Source organism: Pagrus major, chromosome 24, assembly GCF_040436345.1.
Source record: "Pagrus major chromosome 24, Pma_NU_1.0".
Lineage (NCBI taxonomy): Eukaryota > Metazoa > Chordata > Actinopteri > Spariformes > Sparidae > Pagrus > Pagrus major.
The window spans coordinates 8,001,432-8,028,740 of record NC_133238.1 but is presented as its reverse complement, the minus strand read 5'-3'; the positions used below and the strand labels follow the sequence as shown (position 1 = coordinate 8,028,740).

General features: G+C 40.8%; 1 protein-coding gene across 2 annotated transcripts in view; it reads left to right on the top strand.

Moving 5' to 3' along the window:
* Positions 1–27,309, top strand: part of LOC140992162 (interleukin-1 receptor accessory protein-like 1) — a 229,507-nt gene that overhangs the window by 153,169 nt on the left and 49,029 nt on the right. The window lies entirely within an intron of this gene.

Genomic DNA, 27,309 nt, shown 5'->3' with positions numbered 1-27,309 from the left:
TCAACTCTAGCTGACAGTCCACAGCCAGTTGTGTAATATCTGGCTTATGCTACACAGAGTCTTGACCTACACAGTCTGTTGACTGGCAATAAATGGATGCTATTTACAGTATATGTTTTTGGCTGCTAAAACCCAAAGGAACATCCAAGGTCTGTGTGCTTCAGTGTTTCCCCCACCATCAGTGAGGCTTTTGAAGGCTGTGAAATCTGCCTGTCGGCCAGATCTATTTGTGTCATGTGGGATTAGTCGTGTTGTGTAATCTCAAAGTGTGTGCGTTGTGTATAGTAATGTACATATGTTAGTGTGTGTGCGTGTGGATGCATGCATAAGTGTAACCCAAATTGAAGCGATTTAGTTAAAAGAAGCTCAGATTATTGTTGCAACACTCAAACCCAACCATCACACAATGTAAACAAGTAAAGTAGGACTTCAAGGTGACTTCTTATGAATTTCCTCTAAACCCTAACAGTCGGTAAATATTGACTATGAGTTGGCAGCCAAGAGGTTTGTATAATTTAAATAAAAAGCTTCATTCACACTGAGGCAACAAGTCATATTTTACATACATGCATAATCACTTTGGACTTGGCCTGCACTTAACCTTTCATTTGCTCTCATACTCTTTCTCTGGCTTTTATGCAGCCTCGCTCACATACTCTGCAACCTCTTCTTCCTCCTCAGTTATTGCTATCTGATGCAACATTAAGTCTCTTTTGATCAGCAAGGGGTAACCATCCATTACACATACAAGTGCAAATAGGCGTGCAACTTAATGGACTGCACTTCAACTGGATTCAGATGCGTTGTTTTCTGAATCAGTTGATAGTAATTATGGCTCCATTTTGTCACACACTGTGAAAGATAATGCGGCCCAATGTTTGTCCCCAAATCTTTGCTGCAATTATAGCCCAATGTTAATCAATTTCACCGCAGAGGCAAACAATGGAGAACAAGCCTCTTATACAACTGAGGTCACGAAACAATAGAGCCAAAACAAAAGAAACTTAGCCAGCCTTGGTTAGTTGTTTGGCGCTGTAGCTAGGGAAACGCAGAGGGCTTTCATGAATTGCTAAATGTACATCATAACCACCCTGTTTGTATGCAGAGAAAGGATTCCCTATTCTGCTCAGCAATTAAACATAATTACACATATTAGAGGAAAAAAATATCTTTTCAACAAGGAGTCTTTAAAGTCTTTAAAAAAAAACTCCACAACTTCACCTGATAGTTGGAAAATCAAGTGTAAATAAAGGAGATAAGAAGTGAGTCCCTTGAAATGTATCAAACATGTGAAATGCACTTTGCCTCTGTGAACATGACCTCCTTCTGGTGTTCAGAGCCATGGCTAGTCCCTGACATGTCACCCACATCACACTGGAGGTCTCCATCACCTTAATGGGCTGTTAAGCATCATTACAGTCTCCGTGACTTTAGCTAAAACACAGCCAAGGTTATTGATTCAAGGTGTTTGGGTGGGTGCGTGCATCACAGGACACAATACCGACTGATTTAGAGAGTGATGGGGGGGTGGTTAAGCATTAATCAAGCACGGCACAGAAAACTTGTAGTTATAAATGAGGGGACCTTAAGGAGGCTCGTTATGGGTATTGATTGACATTGATCTGGTCATCACTGCTGTTATGATACTAAGCAGGACCTTCTGGGACATGTGTCCAATCTTGTAAGATCATGGTTTCAACTGTCACTTTTGGCTATGCCAGGTAAATCAACCACCAACCTGGGACGAATCACTCTAAGTCACATTTTACCAAGGAGAAAGACATTTTCTCATGCCTGTTTTCATGTCATCATGCAAAGGCAGCCCCGTTTTTAATTGCTTATTCTCCTTTCTTGTAGTGGTCTCACTCCCACTCTTACTCAGCGCATGTTGGTGTGCTTCTTGATATGTCACCTTTTTTGATTTACATCATTCAGATTTGGTGCTCTGTTAAGCGTCAAGGTCAGTTGCATACTTAGTGCATCTTCCTCTTACAAAGGGAGATGGAGCTCGATCCACAGTTCAACTACTCCATTGAAAACAGTACAAATACAATACATTTAATGTTAATGTGGAACACGATTGTATAAAAGGTATTTCTACATGGGCTCAAGAACACTGTTGTGAGTAAATACAGTTTATTGCATGTTTTTATTTACGTTTTACACAGTGTCCCAACGTTTTTGGGATCTGTGTTGTAAATACATTAGCAGGACAGTCAACAAGAACTACAAGACTCAGAGAAAAAATTGACTCCTTTCTAATACAATACCTGTACTATTAACGCAAGCACAAATCTTATTGCTAAAGCAATTTATGTAGTCAGACAAATCATCAAGGAATAGACAAGAATCAATATGAAACTGGTCTTCAAATCCAGCATACAATATAACATCAAAAAAGAGAGCCAGCCAAAGAATACAGTGCATTTTATGAAGCTCTTTAACCATGAATTGATTTGGCTTTGCTGGACTTGTTTCCAGGGCTGGACTGGGCCATTTTTTTAGGCCGGGCATTTTTTACTTAGGCCAGGCCACCACCTGTTTTTTTTTTTGTTTTTTTTTGGGGGGGGGGGGTATTTATTTATTTATTTCATTCATTTATTGGGGGTGGGTAATTTCATTCAGCAAAGTAGTCGATGCCTTGACGCTCTACCTCTGGCTCTTCTGTGTCTCTCTCTGGCTCTTCTGTCTCTCTCTGCTGACCTTCTGTATATTGTTTAGTCTCTCTCTCCTGCTCTTCCGTCCCTGTCTCTATGACTTTTTCTACCAACTCTTTCTCCTGCTCTTCTGGTTCTCTCAACTTTTCCCTCTTCTCACTTGCACACTTCTCTGCGGATGTTGAATCAACCTGATGGACCAACACACCCCAAAGTTCCTTGATTAAAATATTTGAAAACACATCCATAGGACTGACATGTGATATGAGTACACTAGGGTATTTACAGTATAGTACTATGGTAGGTATGTACAGTATAGACAGTAGTAATGATATGAGTACACTAGGGTATTTACAGTATAGTACTATGGTAGGTATGTTCACTATAGACAGTAGTAATGATATGAGTACACAGTACTTCACACCCATAAGTACAAATATTCCAACACCCCCACCTCTGCCATCTTAATGACAGATGTATGAGTGACCCCGGTAGACGACATTTACCCCCTCTTAATGACAGATGTGCGAGAGAACTTAATTTCAGGTCAGAGGCGAAATAAATCCATCAAACTGCCAGTCCAACTAGCCATGATGAAACAACCTGCCTGCTAGCTAGCATGCACACCATTTGCCCAGGTTGCATTGCTTAATGGCTAGGTTACATGACTGGCAGAGTTAGCACCAATGAAATTAATATCCAATTATAATACATATCTGAGTGATGACAGAGACAGGTGTGACAGATGTCCATCTCTGTCTTACACAGATATCTGATTTATGAACCAGTTAGGTTGCAGTTTATCAATTATACTCACAGTGATCATGGCCGTAGTGCTCCCCGGGTCCACCTGTTGACCTTCTCCGCCACTTGAAGCTGCCGCAGATGTTGAATCTCCGCGTCCAGAAGATGCAAACATATCGAATATTTTTCTACATTTTGCAGCATCCACCTGGAGGGCCATTCTCTTTTGGTCCCTAGCTCTTTCAGCGCCACCCTTTCTCTTTTTGCCATCCATGGTCAGATAAGCTACTATAAACTACTTTTTATCACGCTCGGTCTTAGCTGTTTTTACAGGCACCTTGTAGCCCGAGAGGGAGGGGACCTGCCGGGCAGACCCTGCCCTCAGCTCATTGGTCCAGCAGCTACATCAGTCATGAACAATGGGCCGAGCTACCAGTTTATGCACCAATAGGAGGGCTTATATACCGTCATTCGCCTACAACGGTATGTTAAATTGTTATTATATTTCACGTCGTAAAATAAATAAAATAAATAAAAATAACGCAGGCCAGTAGGCCAGAAAGCCTCGCAGGCCACCGGGACAATGCCCGGTTTGCCCGTATTCCCAATCCGGCACTGCTTGTTTCCAAAGTTTAGGAGCAGCAGCAGCAAAAGCAACATAACCTTGAGTATTGGTTACTTTTGACCTTGATCTTCACTAATAAAAAAACACACACACACACACACACACACACATCACTACCCATGCTGAAGCGAGGATTAAAATTTAGTTCTACATCCATTGTTTTTTGTTTTTGTGTGTTTTTGCTGCAACACTTTAACTAATGATTCTATTATGACTAACAGTTTAGCAAACAATTGGCTATTTACATATCCAAAAGACGTGCATACACATTCATTTGTAGTGTAATGTGTCGAGCGTTGAGGTCCATACTTCACAATCACGTAGCTAATTGTGTTGCATGTTACATGTTGATGGTAACATCTTTATATTATTCGATCAATTCTGGACAAAATGGGCTTTTATCATTATCATTTCCTTCTTCTCATTTGCTCTTTTAAAAACCAGTCTGATAAGGCGTTAACACCTTGAAATTGTAAATTTTTTCTCCCCACCTCAACATCAGAAACAGAGACACCACTGTGTGGTTCAATGGCTGCAATTATTGGTTAGCTGTGACAACTCTGTTGAGTTATCTATAGCCACAGGTAGAGATTGACAGAATTTGAAGGACTTTTCTATCGAGCAAAGTACACCCAAGGACAGAAAATTCTGATTATCCCTGGGTTTAGCAGCATGGTTATAATCTTCCAGCCCAAGGGGGGGTGGGTGGCTCATTCATGGTTTCCTCTTCTAATGCAGTCCACCCTTTGGAGTTGCATTACAGTATAACAGTAATTCATCATGATAAGGGTGCAGTATGCCTGAGGTCAGTCTGCCAACTGTAGGAAGCATGTGTAATTTGATCTGATGCTCAGGGCTCTTTTGTGAAATAAAAGTATAGAGGTTACTGTTATGATTCACTCAAGTTTATGTAGGCTTATTTATCAATCATAGTCACATGGTCAAGTGGGTTATGAGGTGTATTCCACCAACTGTGGAAAATAATATGGGTTTGAATTTTACCAATTTTCTCTGTAGTTATTGCAAAATATGCCTTTTGGTCCCTCAGATTTAATAAATATGTTACTCTGCCACTTGTACCACTAACAGACACCACAAAAGTCTCAGTGTGAAAGCCTTTCCTCAGGCCAATATTATTTTTTGTATTCTACTGAATAGCGAGGCCAAAGGTATGTCATCGATTCTTGAGGCCAACTTGCAACTCTGTATTCAGTCCACTGTCCTTTTTTAGGATCATCCTGCTTCTCATTCATAGTTATACACCTTCACACCTGGGAACTGACTTTTACAAGCAACGTCTTCTCCAGTGTGCCATTTAGCAGCTCCACTGCAGCAATTGAGAGACATGCGGCATGTTCAAGGGACCTGTTAAATAGTCAGTGAGGGCTTGGTGACCCTTTATTGAATGGCTTGACAGCAGTCTACATTTGATGCAGTGGACACCTCTTATTGTTAATCAAATCAATACTATAAAGTCACCATAGCTTCCACCAGTGCCTTTGTTGAATAATATAACATTTTTAAAACAAAATTAGAGCATATATGAATGTGGGTTCTTTAAACACGGGTAAGCACTTAAAATAACCAATTGGCTCCTTTCCCATCACCAGTTAACAAGTTTGCCTCTCTTTGGTGTGTCACATTCACAGCATTAAATGTGCTCAAAAACAGGGAACAGTAAGAAGCAGCATGGAGGCCAGTGAAAAAGTTACTGTGGTAATTTTTAACTCTTAATTCAGTCTTTCAAACTCAATGCTTTCTGAGCAATGTTTTAGCGCTGCTTGAATAGAGATGAATGGAAAGCTATTTATGCACCCATGTCTGAAACGTCAATGTGCATCATGGCATTCAGCCGGTGAAGGGGTGAAAATTACCAGGGTTGCATGTTTCCATCAATGCCCATTGGAGATGGAGCTGATTAATACCTGTGACTAGTGCTGCATCCTTAGACCTGGTAATGAATGCTTATTGTACCTTTTGCCATTGAAGAAAAAGGCCAGATGTTGGTGGTTATTAGTGGACTTTTTTCCCAGTATGAAAGATGTACTGCAGTGTAAAACACTGAATTTTTCCAAGTCCTCTCGAAGTTAAAAGTCCTCCTATGTACATTTTTGACCCCCTTCATCACCTTTGTTTGAAGAAAATCCATATTAATTTAAATGCGTTTGGCCAACGCTGGTTACTTTTCGGTCCTAGCAAAAGAAAAACTTAAATATCCACCAATGTAGCTGGGAAAAAAAGGTGTTGAAGTTATGGTATAAGTAGAAAGTCTAAGGTCTAGTTAGTGCTTTGGAAATGTGGAACTTCAAAGTGACCCAGTTTTTTTGATAGCACTTTTTGATTTCTTCATAAATGCTGCTGCAGGATAGTAAACTTTGACATTATTATTGAGCACAAATTCAATGACAATGGATGAATCCACACAGCAGCTGATTACACAGTGGCTTCTCAAACAATAAGGCACGTAAAGGGCTCCCCAGCTTCGACCAGGTAAGTAATTTAGTCTGCATTGTTGTAATTACCTTTTTTGGAGATGGTGAGCAAACAAAACTATTTCCTATTAAAGGAAAATAGGGCTTGTCACAGTCTGCAACTGTAGCCTGCATACTTGTGTGTGCAGTTTGTGTGAAATTTCAGTTGGTTGTGGGTCAGACAGTTCTGGGAGCTGATGAGATTGTAATGCACACTGTGATATTTTAGCTGAACTGGACTTGAACTTCAGGACTGCAAATATACAAAGATACCTAATACAAATGTCTAATAACTGTATGGACATGGTAATTATGTGTCTCTTAAAGTCGTATATATGCACAGCAAACTAAACCGTGGTCCAAAGAGGACTGTGCAATGAATTTAATACACTGCCTACAGTCAGCTATAGACTTTGCCACTACTAGTGTGACTAGTAGCTTATGGTGGTTAATGTCAGCCACCATAAGGTTCTTAAAACCCAAGAAGTTGACACCTCATCAGGAGACATGTTTCTTGTTTCCTGCTTGTGATCCCGTACCACTCTCTGGTCAAGGAAATTAAATATCCTGTTATCCTGTTATTCCCACTTTGTTCATCAGAACTTACATATTTTTACTTTAAGTGACTAAAAAATAATAGCATTTGTGTACCCCTTTATTTAGTGGTATAGGTGTGATAAGATAATGATTGTGGAGCAAACTGTGTCTCTCCACCTCAACCTGCTCCCTCATTTTTTTATTTAAGATCACCTTGTCGGTGACAAGAGTTTCAGCAGCATTCAAAACTGATCAAGGTCTCATTTAATAATGCTTTGTAGTACCAAGGATTGTCAACCTGCTTATCAGCATGAATACTTCTGTCACACTGTTGATGTTTGCTGCCCAAGGCCAGAGCAGGAACAGAACTTGCTTTCTCTGAGAAAAGGAGAACACAAAGACCTGTATGTCGGTCTTCATTATAAAATACAGGAAATGATTTCAATGCTGCTTTGGTTATTAAATTCACCTTGCGGTATCAACTTGTTATTTAACATCATTGCTTAGGTATTTTGGTCTCTGTGGTGATAAATAAGAAATAGCGCAGTGAGAAAAAGAAAGTCTCTATCCTTCTATGACTGCACGCTGTAGTCGTCATGAGCAGATACAGGATTAAAGCAAACCATTACCAGAACAGAACGTCACCCTGCGAGTAATTATTGTGTTTCTTTTTTTTATAATTTGCCTCATTGTAAACTGATTGAATAGTTCCTGTTGAGTGGTGAAGTGGGAGGTAAGGCAAAGGATAAACAAACATCAGTGATTATTGGAAAAATCCACATGAATCACAGCTGAATGAGAGGACAGGTAAACAGCAAACAGTCAGACAGCGGGAGCCAAGTTTGCGGCCACATTTTAATGAGACTGAATTCTGTTACTGAAAGCTGTCCCATGTGCTAAGTGAGATGGCGTAGAGGCTTTTGATCATTACAGTGTGGCTTTACATAGATGAGTTACAACAAATAAGCATCCTTATTTTTCTATCCAGGCATATTCTCGTGATTTTGACATCTGCTTATTTGTTGTCTAAAGCAATGATCCTATGAGAGAGGCTTTATCTGGATTCTTACTAAACCAAATTATCACAGCCAGCCTAAATATAAAAGAAACCCTGAAAATCTGGTTACATGTTATTTGTATTTGTAGCACATTTATTAATAAAAGTTACCTGGCAACTGGACTAAAGGGCAGGCCCACATGTTTAATTGCTTACCAAAGAGCCTTGTACTGTAGCATGCATCCAGCTAGAATTATTCTAAGGCCAGACATCATTATATATCCTTTAAACTCCACATGAGCCTTTAAGCGCATTCGTCTGGAACTCTAAGGTCCACTTGTCTGGCTGATAAGACCTTTATGAGACTATATTTCATGTTTTACCACAGCACCGTTGAGTGTCAGGGGTAATGCAGGGTGGCATTGATATAAGAGTCTGGCTTGCAGAGATTAAAGCGCAGTCAAGAAAACAAAGTTGCTCGTAAGAAAAGTCGATTATTGTAATGGCAACATTTGCTGTGAGATGTGAGTGAGAGCAACACAGCTGGTGTGCAGAGGCGTTCATGTAAGATGTAAATGTTGATGGAGGGTGCTTATTTTAAAGAAGGTGGAAATTTCACTTGTTACTAAATCACAAAATCATATTTTACACTGTGCCCCTGGTGTTTTGTAGCAGTGATTAGTCGACTGAATGAAAGTTAGTTTAGAAGTATTTTTATAATCAAATAATTGTTAATCAAAAATGTCAAACATTTGCTGGTTACAGCTTCTTGAAAAACAGATTTGATGCTCGTCTTTGTCATTTATGATAGTAAATGAAGAGCCTTTGGGTTTTGGACCGTTGGTTAGACAAAAGACACAATTATGAAACTGTGCTGAGCATTTTTCACAATTTTTTGACAGTTTATAGAGTAATTGTTAGTTTCAACTCTAGTGCAGATAGTCGCCTCAAATTTTTGAGATATCCTCCACTAAGACTATTTAAGAATTTAAACTTCTGATAAATAAAACTTCAATGGGCCTTCGACTTTCCAGATACAAAATCTATGTTACTCTACACTATGATTTACAGAGATCTTCCAATGTTTAGAACGCCACAATATACATACCATCCACCTCCATTACATTGGAATGAAGAAAGAAAAGACAGGGCTCTATATCTGGAATTCGTAGTTTATAAAATCAAAAATACAGTTTCAGCCTGATTACATACCACTAGGAGTAAGCAGGAAAACATGTTATGTGATTTCTTTGAACTGACTTTTAAAGTATCAAGAGATGAGAGAAAGCTTTTATTTATTTAGTTTTAAATTTATTAAAAAGCGAGGATAGAGCATTAAAGGATAAGGTTCACATTACTCAATATTTATCCTACTGTGAACAAATCCGTTGAAAAGACCAAAACAAAAATATATTACCCAGTTGTCATTACTGACTTCCATACTCCAACCATCTGTTCGTAAATTCGTAAATCTTTTTTTTAAAAAGGTCATAAACATATAGCAGCAGGGCACTGTAATTTTAAGCAAATGTTACCTGAACTATAGTTAACAGTGTAACAGTATTTTGAGCTCCAGATTAATTCACTTTCAGTGGAATATAGTGAGTACCTTCAGCAGCAGGGTGGCATTGACTTAAACTACAGTGGCTCTGTTTATTGTAATAGATAATGTTGTGTTTCAATAGTAGGAAACTCAATGTTTTTATGTGATTTTTTTGACATTTCAGAAAAATATAGAATATTATCAGACTTAACCTTGAAATAGCTGTATAATGTTTTTAGGGTTGTCTTTAAGCTTATAAAAAACAACAACAACTTATCTCAAGGTCCACCAACCAGATCTTTCTGGACCTTGCAACCACATCACATGCATGGCCTCTATCATTAGATGGAGTTTGCTCTGTTGTCATGGAGATTTTCCCACTGGTTCAGTCCACTCACTATGAGATGCAGGAAGCCCGAGAAAAAACTAGAGCGTGGGCCTTGAGTTGTATTTTTTTTATTTATTATTAGATGTGACTTTACTGCATCACAAATGAGTGTGATAATTGGCTTCCCTGTTCTGTTATTGAAACCTTTTGGCACTCATTAAAATACATTCTCTTTCGTATTCATTGAAAATGGTGGGAGGCACACAGATTTACTTATTGTGCTTATACAACAAGGTCATATGTCAATTTCTTTCTGTCTATGAAAACGCACTGACATTACATGTTTATTGTCAATAAATAAATAAATTTAAGAACAAGGTAGGCATACTGTCATACTGTTTACTGTATTTATACAGTTGCCCACCCACACCCAGCACCCAGCTCTCCTCTGTTCTTCTCTCCTCCTTCTGAGGGAGGATGTGGGCTGCTTCTTGACCTTTCAGTGCACACCACTCCCACATAAACACTCATTCGCTCGTGCACAGATATGTGTGTGTAGCCTAAGCTTTAGAGCCAGGGGACTCAGAGAAGGCTTTAGCCCTGACTTGATGCCCCCACTTGAAAGTCAGCCTCCTATGGCCCCAGTGGTACCAGTATGGGAGATACTCGCATTGTTGAGAGGTTGACTCCTGTGTCAGCAAGAAGGGGAGAGCAATCGTTATCTAGTCATGCAGAGGAGAAGAAAATGTTCTTGAACAGTGCAGCTGAACATGCAAACTTGTTGTCACGTTCAGTCCAGCACCAGATTAAAAAAAAAAATTCTCAAGAACTTGCTTGCGTAATTGAATGCAACAATGTAATTAGCATGCAATTTATAAAGAGAATAGAGGTTTCTGTGGTCTTTAAAAAGAGCTGTGTACCTTTAGACTCTACCAGGGACACTCTTACCTTTGCACTTTCCCAACTTCACCAGAAGAATACAATTAACTAGACTCTCAGAACTTTTTTATTCCTCACCCTCTAAACAAATTATCCTGCAGATTTTTTACCCAAACCTCCATTGTCTCACTCTCCCTCATTAATTTGGGGCTCACCACAGCTGAGAGCAATAATTGCTTTTCAGTATTCTTGGTGCACTATGCTATGGGCTTCATTTTCTATAAGTAGATAAGACTAACCACTGTGATGGGATCTGCATTATTAATGTTAGTGTTGTGTTTGGGGATGTGAGGCGGGGCTCTTCTGGAATTTGGTTTATTAACGTTTAAAAATAGGCTGCTTACTGTTCAAATATGCGTGGGTGTGCAATCATGCATGTCACCTGAGAAAGAGAGAATAAACGATGTTTGTGTGTGTGTTTTTACATACGCATATCTCTCTACGTGTGCACGCTTATATGTTTGATAAATATAAATGCTAGACTATGTCTTAGCATTTTCTGCTACGATGCCTCTTTGCAGGTTACTTTGCTCGCATGCGGAGCGGCTGCTTCACAACAATGAGAAGTGACAGAGGAGAGAATACCACTCTCGTTTGCAGCCAGGCTTGGCTGGCTCTGTGAGGCCCAGAGCTCCCCGGTGACAGAGTCCTTATTTCTGGGAAGATGGGCCCGTAATCGGACTCATATACTTTACACCCCTTCCATGTAATTGGACTCTGGGTCACACATTTAACCAGAGCTGCCAATCACATTATTGGGAGGGATTATGGACAGAAAGTAAAGTGTAGAAATAGAAGGGGTCTACACACCTTGTTATCAACAGTTTTCATCATTTTTGTTTCCTTTTTTGGCAAAAAGAATATTTCAGATGAAAACCATTCACAGCTGGATATTGTTTATAGAAAGACATTTTCAAATGTCATTTTCAAATGCTGCAAGCAGCATAAATGAAATCCCATTCCCATACCTCTGGCATGTCTGGTTGTTGTCAGAAGTTTTTGTCTGGCAGATAATTACAAAAGGGAAACGTTAAAACAGAAGCTATTTGCATGGTCAGATACTCTGTGAACTGTCACTTCTGGCACAATGGTCTGAGGTGTGGGTAGCATTGTAAGCAAACCTCTGCAGACAGGAGGACTAGTATAAAGAAAACAGGATCAATTAGCTTCTTTAATTAGGCTAATCTGTGCCAACTTTGTTAGCTCATTTACCTCTTTGGCTAATGAAAAATGAGCAGCAACAAATAGCTTTTTGTGTACACTAATTGCAGTTGTTGTATCAATGCAGCGTCGAGTCTCCTTGCACTGCCCACATGAGATGGATGCCTCTGGAGCCCTATACAGAAGGCGATAGACCATACCTTCAATTCTGTCTGTGTATTTGTATAATCACCATAGACCAGTGATTGCACTGCTCTAATTACTGTGGCACATATTTGTTGTATTTGGATAATGAGAGGAATCAGCAGCTGTTCCATCACAAATGTGGCGTTTAATTTCAACTAGAAACTTCAATATCAGAAGTTTTCCAGCTAGAGTGTAACAGTTTTAATAAATGAGACTAAAACATAAAGGGCTCTCATGACAAAGACAGGTGAATGTGTGGGCCTCCTGCACGCTAACTATACACAATATAAATCTCTGCTGCCATAACCATACACATGCATACACAGAAAACACAAGTGCCGCCCGGGGAAGCTTCAGCACGTGAGCACAGCGTAAATTATCCACCCAGATTGCTTTTCTGGAGTTAATCATCTCCTTTTATGTTATTCATTTGTCAATGGTTATTGTTTGTCAAAGTAATGCAGTCGCCGCACGATATGAAGTGGAATGTAAATTTTGTTTGGGCAACTCATCGTTATGCACAAAAAGAGGGTGGCCGTGCTGCAGGATTTACATTTACAATTACAGTCATGATACAATCATCTCTCATCATAATTCCTCTGCCCGGGATGTCAGCTCCGATAGAGAACAGGCTTTACACACTGCATACCAAACAGCTGCTTGGCAGGCCTGGCACCATGCTTCAGGCCCAGTGATTTACACCATGCAAAGCCTCGCTCCCTCTCTCTCTTTCTGTCTCGCTCAGCTTCTGTGTACCTCTAATTCTTAATGTCTGTCTCTTTCAGTGTCTCTGCCCCTCTAATTCTTGCGGCTTGTCTCTACTCGTCTCACGAATCACAAAACACGCCAGTTTGACCGGGGCCAGTTCTTCACTCTCTGTTGTATAAACTGTCATTTAATGTCGTGGTGGATCAACACGCTGAGGCAAATTTGTCAAGGAGTCATAATGTCATTTGTTAATAGTCAGCCAGTGTGATTGGTTATGTTGCCAGGCTCTAGTATGTCAGGTTGTCTTTCTTTTCACTCTTGAATAGTTTGAGCCAGCGGTATCCTGGAGCATGTCTGAGGCTCATGTTGTGCAACACAGTTATTCTCTTTAAGGAAACACGCTACCTTCAACCCACAAGGCACACACATGTGGATACTAATATGCACACATATGCAGTGCACATGATGGAACACAGCTGGCCACATAATAACCAGGTCATTCCTTTGTTCCCAGGGTCTTAGGATACCAAGGTTTTATGTTCCCAAGACCGTATGTTCACAGGGTCCTATGCTCCCAGGGCCCTAAGTTCCCCAGGTCCGATGATCCCAGGGTCCTGTTTGACCCCTACACAGAGTTAATGTGTTTTGACATAATATTGAACTGATTAACATAGGACCCTAAAACACAGATACACTTCAACCAAAAACAAGCGCAAATGTCATGAAAATAACATTGTGACTTCAGTTGATTGTTGCATAAAAAAGGTTTGTTTCTTGTTGGCAGCTAGCTCTCAGGGCTCAGATGTCTTAAATCAAAATGTGAATGTTCCCTATGAATTAGTAAAGATAACTGAAAATATCAACAGTTACTAGCTTGTAGCTGCAGGTGCCAAAGGTACTTTGTATCACACAATTAGTACACCAAGCTCAGCTGTCCTTTAATAAAACTCTAAATACATGCAGTAGATGCATGAATTATGTCCCATTGAAACTATGTTAAGCAAAATATGTGATTCCACATCTACTTTAGTGTCAGTTTGACTGTTACTTCTTTTTCTTTTCATAAATCCTTTAAAAGTTAACATTTTGAAGATAAAAAGTTTAGGAACCTTTTACCTGCGTTGACAGATGCTGTGACCCTCCAGTGTAGATATTTATTCTGCCTCAGGGTAGAAAAACTGCAAACTTTCAACACCCATGTTCACTGAGGCATTTTACAGAGCATCTCTGTCATCTCAACGAAGGCTCCAGGGTTTGAAAGGATCGAACATTATGTTTCTCTTTAATTATACCGATGTTATTATCGAATATTTTAATCAGAAATCATTTAAGGTTTTGTAACACTGTGATGTAGAGTAAGGACATTATCAAAACCTACCAAAGTCTTTTGGTATTCATGATTCCCCAACAGACTCTTGGGTAAATAACAAACATGCTTGTGTGCAAATTTATGGAGAAGTGCATGGCAGGTAATGAAATGTTGCGCTGCTTTTCAGGTGATGCATTTCTCTTTATAGACTCAATTATCTTCACTGTAAAAAGGAAGATCTGCAGGCCGGCACTCTAAGTAAAAAAATACACTGTTCAATCTTAGTGTGATGTGGAATGATCCTCCTTGTGAACACTGAGTGCCTCTGTGCATACAGAACGGACATATAAACCTCTGTGGATATGATCCCCATGTCTCATTATTTTTATTCACCAGCTATCACTCAGGTTTAGTGAGAGGCTACATGCAGCAGTGCGCTTGTTAAATCACAGGAATTTGACAGTTTCATCTTTGATATCTTCTTCTGGACTTTCCTGCTGATTTGCACTTTTCAACTTCAACCAGGGAGTTGTCGTGGTTTGTCTTAAAATCTGCAGAGAGAATAACAAAGAATACACTCTACGTCAGCAGTTATAATCTAAAACATTTTCCAAAAAGTCCTATGGATTAATAAGTATTTTTTTTATCCCCACTGAGCATGACACCACATATCACATAAGGCTCTGTAACACAAAGTGATCTAACCCTCACCGGATACAGCGTATGTGGCTTCGTACCTTACAGATTCTCACATGTCGGTAATGATCCCTGAGATAGTCTGCTCATACATTTATCATCATATTCCTATATCTCACTGTTTTGTGAAACGGCTGACAAGTTCTTTTATTTCACCTCTGATAACACAAAATCTTAGTAATCAGTCCCTATTCGAGACTTTTACAATGATTTTATGCTCAAAATTGCGTGTACAAGGGGCCTGAGTGTCTGTTCTCGTTTTCATGTGGATTTGAAGTGCACTCGCAGCCAATTTTCTTTGTCAGTATTCAAGTGTTGCTTTGCCCTGTTGATCTTATCAGGCAGGCTAGAGCACAAATCCGGCGAAAGCAGCTTTATTTTAATGTCACAGGTATTAGATTTGCTGAAGAGCGAATATTGAAATGGGCTTGAACTTGGCACGTTTAAGGGGCTTCGCATCCATTTTGCTTGTAGTGCAGATCTGGGTTGGGGAAATTAGTTTTCCCCCCCTAGACCCGATGCTAGTCTAGCACTCTTCCTTTTTCACATACTTTTTTCCAGAAGCCCTCTCTTTCTCCAATCACACTTCTGCTGAATCTCGCACACTGTCTGACAAGAGTTTTATGCTAATGCAGGCAGTTTGGGGGGGGATGAGGGGCAATGACAGGGGACTAGGATACATCCAGCAGACATCTTGTACTGGTAGCATGTAGAACAGAGCTCCTCGCCTCATTTGAGGTTTAAGCTATTTCATTTTATGTCTAAAATGCTCCTCTTAAGGCCTAATTATACACGAGCTGCCAGAAAGTAACAATGTAAAGTACAAGGGTCGGAGAGATTGTAGGAATGTACTTCCTGTCTTTCCACATATCTCAGTGAAATTTACATAGATTAAGGAATACAGAAAGAGTCCAATTACCATAAATACTAATTAACATAACCTATTAGTCAGGTTACATTTCATTTGAACAGGACTTTTGTGCAAATGTAACCTTCCCTCCAGGGCCAAAACGGACAAAGAAATATTTAGATACTGTGCGCAAAACATTATACCTTAATGAGCATGCATATATAAGCATTCTTATCTGTCTCTGTATTGCAGTGAAATCTTTGGATTCATTATTTCTCTTGTGAGTTTTTGCTGCTGTGTAGAGGTTTTGCTTCTTGGATGCCAAACAGAGCTGAGCTCTGAGAAACCCAAAAAAAGTAATTAATTTCTTGCCCTAGATCTTGTCCAAACCAACACTGTCATGAGGCCTGAAGGTTTGGACAGGTTTTAGTGGGTAAATTATCTCAGCAATTTGCTGCAGTATCAAGGGGGTGTCATGAGAAAATGTTCCTGTGTAAACAAGGCATTTATATCAGCGATCCCGTGAGTGATTCCCTGGCCCCTATTGTTAAGCTCAATTAATCCCTTTACTAAGTGTTGTCAAACCATCCCCCACTCCCCACCCTCTTTGAGTCAGGTTTTCAAAAAAATTACATCAAGCTTCCCAGGGTCTCCCCGTGTGGGGTGGGGGAGTTCACTGGAGCACAATCAGCTCAGCTTTGAGCAAGCTTTGTGGATCACAAGGCCGAGTTCATTAAAACGGAGCAAACTCGAGGGAGAGAGTGCGTAAAAGTATACCCAGCGACAGTGTGAAAGGAAAGCCATCAGGTGACCCAATCTCTGCCCAGCAGCTGGCCACTCGCTCCCCGGCCAATTAGCCCAGAGAGTTGGGATGCTTTCACTCGCCGTGATAAGGCCCTGCCTTCTTCCTCATCGCCCCCCTTTAATCAGCCTCTTTCTGGGCATCAGTCTTGAGATTAAGGCTCTATCAGCGCTGCGCAGAGGAAGGGCCTGTTCACTCACAGCAGTCCCACCTCTTAACAGGAGAGGCAGCGGTGTGTGAGCGAGGGAGGCATGGGTCGACAAAGATAAGATGCACAGAGTGTCGGTGAAAGGGGGGATGAAGCAGAGGAAGGGAGCAGAGGCAAGGAATACGAACAATCAAATATGGTCAGTGAATCTCAGGTGTGTGTGTGCCTGTGTGTGCTTGCAATGCCGATCACTGTCTTGTCTTTTCATTGTAAATCAAAGACATCTAATACTGTATTCATTTTCCTGCCTGAGTAATGCTATCAGACAGGAAATTGTATTTCCTGAGGTCTGCCACTCTCCATCTATGATTGTGTGAAAACACAATATATAATGTGCTGAACAAGCTCAGTCCAAATGGTCCAACTGCACAAAAAAAAAAGAATATATCTGAAGCCCTGCCACATTCAAAGGAGATTTGTGAAGGTACATCGCGTTTAATCCCAGCATAGATTTGGTTGCCCTCCGAACAGTGGATATCCAGGAGGATATCTGTGTAATTCCTTTCCAAATGCAATGTCTATTCCCCTCGCTTCAGTTCCCTTCATTCAACAAGAGCTCTTCACTGAGAGACGGAGGGGATGGGGGAGTTGTTTCAGGTCCAACATATTCTTGATATACCCTCTTGTTGTTACAAACAGAGGGATTATGGACCATTGCCTTTTGAAAAAGCCTCTCTCTGTCCTCTCAGTAATGTTCCCATCATTGAGCCATTACACCAATGTGCTGCTCACCAGCGGCTGTTTCAAGAGACTGACTGAGCACTTTGGCCATTCTGGGTAGCGTGAGAAAGGCAGGTTTTTGTGCTACCTGCAGAAACTTGTGCCCTTGTGTGTCGCAAGGTGTCAACATGACTCGATCCATCTGTGACCTTTGGTAGGACAACATGACAAGTCACAGGATCCTGCTGGGATGTTAAAAGTATTTGACAAAGAATGGTTAAAGGAAAGCTATTAAACATTTGCCTTTGTTCGGCAATTGAAACTTGGAGTCTATAGAGGTTGTAGGTGAAACATTCGTAGAGATTTGCATTTGTCCTTCATTTAGACAGTATGATTTGGTTCAGTTTTCTGTGACTTTTCCCACATCGGATTTCAATGTCACATTTTCATTATGCGGCAGCTGAGCACTGCCTGTTGGTTTAGTGGAACTGATTGTTTTTTGATGACAGTTGAGAAGGTGACTTACATATTTAGTTGATGCTTAACATTGGTAGTAAGTAAGGGCATTCAAATGTGTTGGAGTGAGCAAAATTGTAATGCTGGCACAAGCTGGCACTTAAGAGCATCCTAACCTTTGAATGATCATGGACAGTGTTGCCTCCGGTTATGTGTTAAATGTCTGCTCGCAGTTTTAATATTTTCTAATGTGTATTTATACCCGATTCACCTTTGCAGAGTGTTTAGCTTTAGGCTGTTGCTTTTTGTGCTTGTTAGGTAAAGGCGGTAGTGGAGGAAATGAGCATAAGTAACAAAGATTTTCATAGACAGTGACACAAGGTTAATGAGTGGCGTTTAAAAACCAGCAAGAGCTGTCAGAATGTTAAAAGTTAGTCTGTGCCTGCAGATAAAATCAACAGTGTTTCGAACTGAAGTGCCATTCAGAGCTGTGAGCCCAAAATGTACGAGATGATAAGGTTGAATTTGTGTGGAATTTGCCTTTCCAACCTAGTTTTATGTAGCGTTACCCCTGGGACTGGACCCAGGCTCGTAGAAAAGAACAGCAGCTCGGCCGAGTGGTTATCCATCAGGCTTCAGTCTATCTCCACAGGGGAAACCGGTCAAAGAAACACACACACACACTCACTGTTTGTTTGCTGCGATTGCCACCTCTGAGAATATCCTCGCCAGTGACTAAATTGGCTGCAGGAAACACTTTTTGGAGGGAGTGCGAGCGTGCCCATTAGCAAGGGAAGCAGGTGCGCTGTTTTGCCCAAATCCCGGGATTTATTCCACGGTCATCATGCCCAGAGGAATAGATTGTTATTTGGCCTTGTTTCATTTTGAACAGAATGAAACCGTATGGGGAAAGAGGGAGGAGGGTTAAGCTAACTGGGACTTTGCAAAGTCATCCCCCTTTCAGTCATTTGTTTGCCTCCACTGAGGTTTGGATCCTGACATGAAGAAGCCATTTGAGCAGAAGAGCTCGTTTTTATTGAGTGTCAACATTTAGTTTACCATACATCTTCGCTGTGGCTGCGTAAATCTACATTTCTCCGGGGTCGCCCTGAGCAGCCTGTCAACTGAATGAGGTGGTTATTAATGTAGACACTTGCTTGTGTGCTTACTGCGTCCATACAGCCGTGACAGAGAGGCTGTTACGTGCACCGTGACAACGCACATGTACAATGAATGGCGGAAAAGCGCCAATTATGACCGCGATGCTCCAAAGTGGCTTTTAGTGCCCAGACGAGGAGATATCTTCAAACTGACTCTGACACACATCCACTCACACTCCCACATCTACATGCGCAGTGTGTTTCCTTTTCAACTCTTTGATTACTTTGTGGATGCAGTGATTGTGAGGCCACCCTTGATTAGCTCAATTTATTCCCCAGCCATGCCAGAGGGCCATTTAGGGAAGTTTTTGCAGACTCTTTCCATTTATCAAGATGGGAGGCAGACATGATTTGAATCTTAATATGTCCTTGCGGCAGAATACAAACAAGTGCACGCAGACCAACTCGGCTTCTCAGTGCATGTGCACACACACTCCATTTTTTAGATGAAATAAAGAACTAAAAGTCTTCCAAAATAATGTTTGATTATCATACGAGATTTGTTGTGTTGGTTTGTTTGGAGCCCTTTATTATGGATGTAGAGTCAACCCCCAAACACTCCCCTCCTCGACTGCTACTCTCTGAAAGTCAGAGTTGACTGAGAGTTGTGGATAGTGATACAGCGAGAGGAGAAGCAGTGAAGTTTGATCTCAGACAACCGTGGTGTATACTTTTAAAAATGTTGATATTAATCATTGCTGACTAAAAAAAAACAAGATTCATGCATCGATTACCACCCCACCACCACTACAAACCAAGAGTTGGCTGTAATGAATGGGAAGAGCTGCAATACCACATGGAAAACAAAGTGAAAAACCATAAAATTTGAGGATCAGCTGTATGACATACAAAACATTACGTGGTCTGCAGATTTAAGAATTGGGACAGAATGGTACTCAATCCACGTGCTCAATTATACTTTAAAGTGTATTCGTGCAGTTTTTCCTGATACAAAATGTATTATGATGTTACATTGCGGTAAGAGGCCATATAGACTGACAGGAAAAGCTGCTTCACAGCTCTGAACGTTAGCTGGCTAATAGGTTTTTAAATATGTTGTTTTATTTTGAAATATGGCCCGATGTCCCCTCAAGTTTTCACTATCATTGTCTTTTCAGTTGTGGATCCATTGGGAAGCAGTGGAAATTTTAGATCTGCCAAATTCCATATGTTTATATGTCTTGCAACCTGGAACACAGCAGTATGATATACGAACTTCCCACCTTGCGTGACATCAGAGGAAAATGGCCACCATTTAAATAGTGCCAATAGGAGATGGCTGCAGCTCTGTCCACCAGTAGTCTGCCATTTACAGTACACTAAACAACTACTGAACTATAGATAGATAGATAGATAGATAGATAGATAGATAGATAGATAGATAGATAGATAGATAGATAGATAGATAGATAGATAGATCCAATCAAGTTGTTGTTTGCCTTCATACTTGTGTCTAATTAATTGTATAGTCCCTCTTTTTCCTCCCTGTCACACACTATACACTTATGTATATTACTTCTTTCAAAAGTAAAAGACATGCATTTAAACTCAGGACTTGATTTCCTTGAAAGCCATGGAAAGACTTCCTGGAGTCATGCACCACCAGCATTACACAACCTGTGTAAGGTCGTCTTGGCAACAACCTTTATGGCCTGTGTAATACCGTAGCAACAACTTAATGGCTAGGTAATACAGGCTGCCTTCTAACAGCAGATCCTAGACCAGTTTATCCTCCCAAATCTTGTCTTTATCTCTTGGATCAGCGTGGACCCAGTTTTGGACAACCAAACAGAGGTTGGGTAGCCGTCGACTGTGTCGGGATTTGAGGGTTTAAAATTGGTGTGGCAGTGGATTATCTTCTGTTTTCCTGGCACCCAAACTGAGGTTAATAGGCTCTTTTCAGCACTGGGGCGTAATGTCGGCTATCTGCCATTGTCTCTAGTAGACATAATCTGTTTATACTGACTCTCTCATTCCCTGTTTTGACAAAGCACACACATCTGAAGAATGAGGGGGACAATGCAGTGGACATTAATTCTCTTTCTGAGAACATCTTATTAGTCTCGAGAGGCCGTTTCCAGAAAATGGCTCCAAATTTATCTTGCTCCAGTCCGTGATGTGAGGGCAATTCTTTACTGAGACATGATGAGAGCGCTCATCAATTTTGTGTTTATGTTGAATCACAGTCTCTTTAAAGAACCGTCTCTTGGGAAATTATTTCCCTCTCAACAAACACTGTATTCAACTTGCACATACTTACCTGCATCTATCCAAAAATGCATTGAGTCATGCAGTATGCAGCCATCTTCATCCCGGCGTTTTTTTTTTTCCGAAAGCCCCTTTCTGCAACTCTCTGCATTTTTCTCTCCGAAAATAGCAGAATCACGGGAATGTGGCAGGATTGAATCTCAGCTGGCTGATTGGATTGTCTTCTGCTCTATCTCAGGCTGCATTAAGCGGCTGAGGCTCTGGACGTATAAAAAGGTGATGGATGCCTCCTCCTTACGTCTGGACCGCTCAGAGCTGACCTCAGCAGAAGGCAGGAAAGGCAAAAAAAAAGAGTGTGATTTACTGACCAAGCCGGTGAAAGCAGAGGAGAGGATGAATGCCACTCAGCTCCCACTGCTGACAGATTCAAAGAAGGGCTCGTACCATTTCTTTGACGGGCTTTTTGCTTTACTTTTTCCCTCCATAGTGTTTGGAAGGAACATGCAGCCTGGATAAATTATGAAGGGTAATTATCACTTGCTGGCAATCACAAGATTTTGTGATTAGCTATCAAACCCATTTCATTCCTCATCTTAGTTTCCGGTTTACTCATTCTCTCCTCACTAATTAGTCTGCACGGTCAGTACGTTATCTGCTCTCCTCTCTCTCCCCGCCACTATTATTCACTGCTGCCATTCTCATTTCAGTCCTCCAAGGTTTTAACATTACAAGAACATCAAGATCAATTGGTGCACTGGTGGTTTTAGTACTAAGTGGGTGCATCTGCTGTGACCCTGCCATCCATCTGTCAGTAATAATTAGGCTGCTAGATGGATATTCTTTCTGTGCAAAGCAAAAGATGGGTGATCCCAGCATTCTGTCTCTGCAGTCTATGTGCTCATGTCTGTTTGAGTGCATGAGAAAGCAGAAATTATTCAGGCAAATGCCAGAGAGCCCATTATCCTGCATACAGTAAGATGAGTCACATTCTCATTATTATTTATTCAAGTGAATCCTCGTCACAAAGCCTGACTTCAGGGATAAATCCTCACAGATCAACATATGAGGCAGGGAGGAGCATGGCCTCAAAGGAATTTACTAATACAGGGTTACCCAAACCTTTTTCTGTCAAGGACCCCCACAATAGACGGACATTATACCACATAACCTGAATTTGAGTTTTTTTGTACTTTTAGGTTTGAAGTTAAAAAAATATGTCTTTTAGTCAATTAATGATCAAACAACAATGAAATCAATTATATTACTTACAAAGAATGTGGTAAAAGTTAAATAATTCTATTCCTGCTTTTGCTGGGGACCCCCCGCAACCCACTGTAGGTCCCCTGGTGGTCCCAGTTTGAGAACCTCTTCACTAATAGGTCAGTCATCTCATATCACAAGGACTCTTTATGGCAACTTCAAGCATTTTTCCCTGGTCAGTCGACAATTAGGTATTACGTGAGTAAGCATTGTTAGATGTACTGTATGAGGAATTCACAACACTTTTTCCATTTTCCCACCTGTAGTTCAGTTTACTTGCTGTAGAAAAAACATGAGTAATCACAAAGCCATGTGGTAACTCTTCTATCAGACAGTTTTCATGCTATAAAGAGTTTATTACAGTGACCTATGAAATAGGATGAGAAATAAGGATGTAATTGGTTATTTGTGTGCAATTTATCTCCAGATTATTTTGGAAAACCCACCTTCTCAAGCAGTCATGATGTAGACATTTGTTCTGGACCAGAGTTCAAGAGGCAACTTTTACACCAGCCTTAAAAGTAAAACTTTTAAAGTTAAACTACTAAAACTGATGCAGCAGAACACGAGATCTCGTCTTTTTTTTATTCTTTGCATCTTTCTTCTTTGTCAATCTTTCTTTCTTTCATCTTTCTTCTTTCCTACATTATGCAACTCCACGGCCAAAAGTTAGCTCAGAGGTTCGGGTGTGTAATGCTAGGAACAGCTAATGTAGCCTCGAGCTTCAAGTAAGAGATGAGGAGCAAGCTAGAGGTCTAGTAAGCTCTAATCATCCTAACTCTACAGCGCCAGACTTCCTCTTGAACAAACTGATCCGAAGAAGAATGCACCAGAGTCAGTTTGAAACACACTAAATGGGTTTGTATGAAAGCACCCTTTGACCCCTACAGAATACAGCAAAGCCGTATATACAGCAGCGAGCAAAGATGAACAAAGTGCCTGAGAGGAGAAGAAAGTTTTGCATGTGATGTGCAAAATATCATTACGTCTTCGTTCTGTTAGTTCCAGAAAGCAGGATTGTTGTGATTCAGGTTGTGTTCCAAGTACAGTCATGAGACCTGATCCTGATGAGCTGAGAGGTCTTAAAGCCAGTGGTTAGTTGAGTGAGTACTATTTTAAAATGGATTATGCCTTGGTCTTGAAGCCAAAGAAATTTGTATTCATTATTCTTTATATTTCTCAAAATTCCTAATGCCTAGCTTGTGGTAGCTTTATTACAGGAGTAATGTGCTCAGACTTTGTTGTCCCATTGATCTCTCTGGCTGCAGCATCTTGAGCTGTAGTGAGCTCTGTGCACTCTTTTTGGGATGTCAAATAAAAAAGGACATTAATCTACTCTCTTTCAGAGTCACACTGGAACGGGAACTTTTTGTAAATGTATAGATAGTCTTGAAGAGAGGGTAAAATGAAATAGGAATCCATCACTTGCCTCTGAGCCTTTTTATTACAATCCGAGAGACTCTGAGTCTTTTAGTTGAGAAGATATTGGGACATCCAGTGGTCAAGGTCACCAGTGCACCTATAGGAACATCTTCATTACAGTATGTTTGGTTTGATTGGCAGTGCAAGCTCCTCTTGGAGACTTTGGCCACTGCATCATCACCTCACGATCACCAGAGTTAATGAAGAAAAGAGAGACTGGATCAATCAAGTAGAATATTATCTCTGTAATGTGAGAGATTGTATCTGGTAAGGAGGTTGCAGATGCCTTACATTTATTTAAAGTCAGGGACTTAGAGCTCAGAGCTATGAAGTGTGTTTTCATAGATTTCACAAATAGTGGTTAAGATTTTCATACTTGCATTCCGCCTCCTAGCAGGTTCTCTGTAACATCTTCACTTATTTCCCATTTCTCAAAGGAGCATTTGCTGTTCCAGATATCTTTTCAGTTTTGGTCTGTGAGGACATACTTAAAATTCCCCAGCAAAGTTTCAAATGCCAACGGAAAGCGCAATTTAAACTTTGTCTACTCAAAGATAAAATATCTGCTGCAAGTGAAGGGCTAGGGATAAAATTCTTAAGGATGAATATTGGCTTTGTTGGAGCGGTTATAGACACAGATGCAGCCATGCACTCAAACAGAAACTGAGCAGGAACAAACCTGCTTCTGCTCACTCTGAATTCCTCTGTGGCCAATATACCATTGAAAATCTTTAATTTCATACGTTTAAATATTTGTCCTCTCCAGCATCTCTTGAATGTGTGTACAGTTGAGTTGCGCCGTTTGATAATCTCTTCGGGAGGATAATCAGAGGCCTCTATGAAAAGGAGTACTTCATCAGATTGCAGAATCAATATTTGGCGCGGGCAGGAGCATTTTGCTGTAATAGTCCTATTCTGCAAAATGTACGGATTAAAATTGGAAAAAAAAAAACAAAACGGATGCTCACCACCTCAGTGAAGCTGTTTTGTCTGCAGAGATTGCACAGCCTGAGAATGCACTTCACTGTGTGAAATAATTCCCCCAGCGGACACACATACCTGTAATGAAAGGAAAAACATTAGCATCAGGAGCAGGTGGAGTATGAAGATATATGACGTGTAAGCCCATTCGATGGCCGGCTGCTGGCACTTCTGCCTCAGTGTAACAGCTTCCTGACTGTTTTATCAGATCATATCACTGTGTCTATGTCTACACAAACATATATACAGTGTATGTCCACGTGTGTGTTTGGATATGTTTGCGTGTATACACTAAAGAGAGAAAAGGCTTTTCAATTGCCTCATGCCCCACCAGGCTGCCCCGGCGCAGCTGGGGAGGAGGCCAGAGACATTACTCAGCTATTAAACTGTTATTCGCAGGTGTCACCCTCAGCGGGGGCTGTGTTGATAGAGGCGGAAACGCCCTGAAGGTCCACAGCTATATACACATACACACATATCCTTCAGGCAGGGGTGTTGGAGGTCCGGGCTCCTGACTGTGGCTCCCCGGCTTGATGGGGCATAACAGGGGCCAGAAGGGGAGCAGACGGGTGAGCCAAAAGGGGGGCAGCGGGACACCAGAGGACACAGCACTGGGCCAGTGGGGAGGCCACCTGCCACTCCATTTCACCCGTGATGAATCGGCCTGGTTTCTTTTCTCTTAGCCTTGTTTCTGTTAGTCACTTCAGGCTTGATTCTGACAGTGTAATACCTTAAGATACATACAGTGCATGTTTGTACTACTATATATAAAGTGTTAGTCATCTCTGTCAGAAGATTGTTGTATAATGTCTTTTGTGGCTCAAGTCAGAGAAAATAAATCTGATGATACTATGGTGATGTTTTCAGGGTTATCCGGCTTGGGCTTGGAAACTACACATTTATGACTGCAAGCCTGCATGATAAACTGCGGGTGTGGAGTTTAAAGATGTTAAATTACCAGATATGACCCAATTCTATTTTTTCTATAACCTAAAAAAACTGAAACTCAGGTCTCTTGGGCTGCAACCTGCCCATCAAACCACCATGACCACTTCCCCAATGCAGAGTTTTCTTACTCTTTATACTACTATGCTAGAGGGGTGCCTCCAGACATGACGCTGGAGGAGTGCCGACAGCATCATACTTGGAAGTGTTGGCCCATTGACCAAGCTGCTATTTGATGTTTTGGGAGGAAAACGGGTTGGTTTAAAGACGTAACATTAAACTCTCCCTCTCACCCCAGTTGCTAATACTTGTAGTCTTGACAGTTAAAACTGATGAGGTTCCTGGATGGCAGCTGGTGTTCTGAACACATTCAGATGAAAGTCGAGCTGCATCAGACCTACAGTACGTTCAACCCGGGTCAGGAGGATCATGATGTGCCCGCACACATACATTGAACCATTCAATCTAAGAACACGACTGCAAAGTGACTCACTTTCCATTTGCATATTAGAATTGCTTAATAATCTTCCACCTCTTTGCTTCCACTTATCACAAAGCTATTTGTCTTCTATTATAATGACTCAGACATTAATAGTTTCTGGTATTTACGCCAACAACATCAGTGGGTGAGACACTACCTACCTGATAGGTGACTCATTTGTTTTTGCAGTCCATTATGCTCCAGCTGTGCAAGCTGATGTTTTAGGAAGCAGGTTCATTCATTACCCGCTTCATTAGTTCTGTCCCTCAAGGTATGGCACCTTTCTGTGATTGTCTTTTTTTCCTCTCACACCACATTTTGTAAGACTTTGACCACAGAATGTCAGACAGGCAGTTTCCTGTGCTATGTTCCTCAGGGGTTTAACATCAGAATAGAAAAATACCATCCATAAGGAGAGTTATTGAATCTGCATGACTGAGCATGTGTAAAAACTCTAACCTTTTATAAATAGAGAATGGCAAAATCATCACTTAATCAGAACATTTTCAACAATTGATCCCTTGGTAGTCATTAGAAGTATTGTTTTTCTGCATCAGTGCTGCATCAATACAACAGCCTGTACGTTAAACAAAGCATTCAGTGAAAACTATCATTTCTGTTATTAATCTCTCTCAATATATACTAGCCTAAGACAACACTTCTATCTCCTGAAAACCAAATTATGATTTTTCAGTCCGCCTTGTCCACAGAGAAAAGGTGCAGTGGAAACAAGACATTCAGTAGAAGTGTGAATTATGCACACAGCTGTGTGTATTTTTCTCTACTGGAACCCAGCTCGCCTCCTCTTATATATTCACAGCAGATTTCACAAACACCGGTTGTGAAATCTACACAAAGTAAGGGACTCGTCACAGCAGGAAACATCCTCTCAGCAACTGCTGCTTGTTCAAATCCAGTTGGAAACTTCCTCCAGTCTGTTCGCACACACTGAGATTTTTCTGTTTATCACAAAAT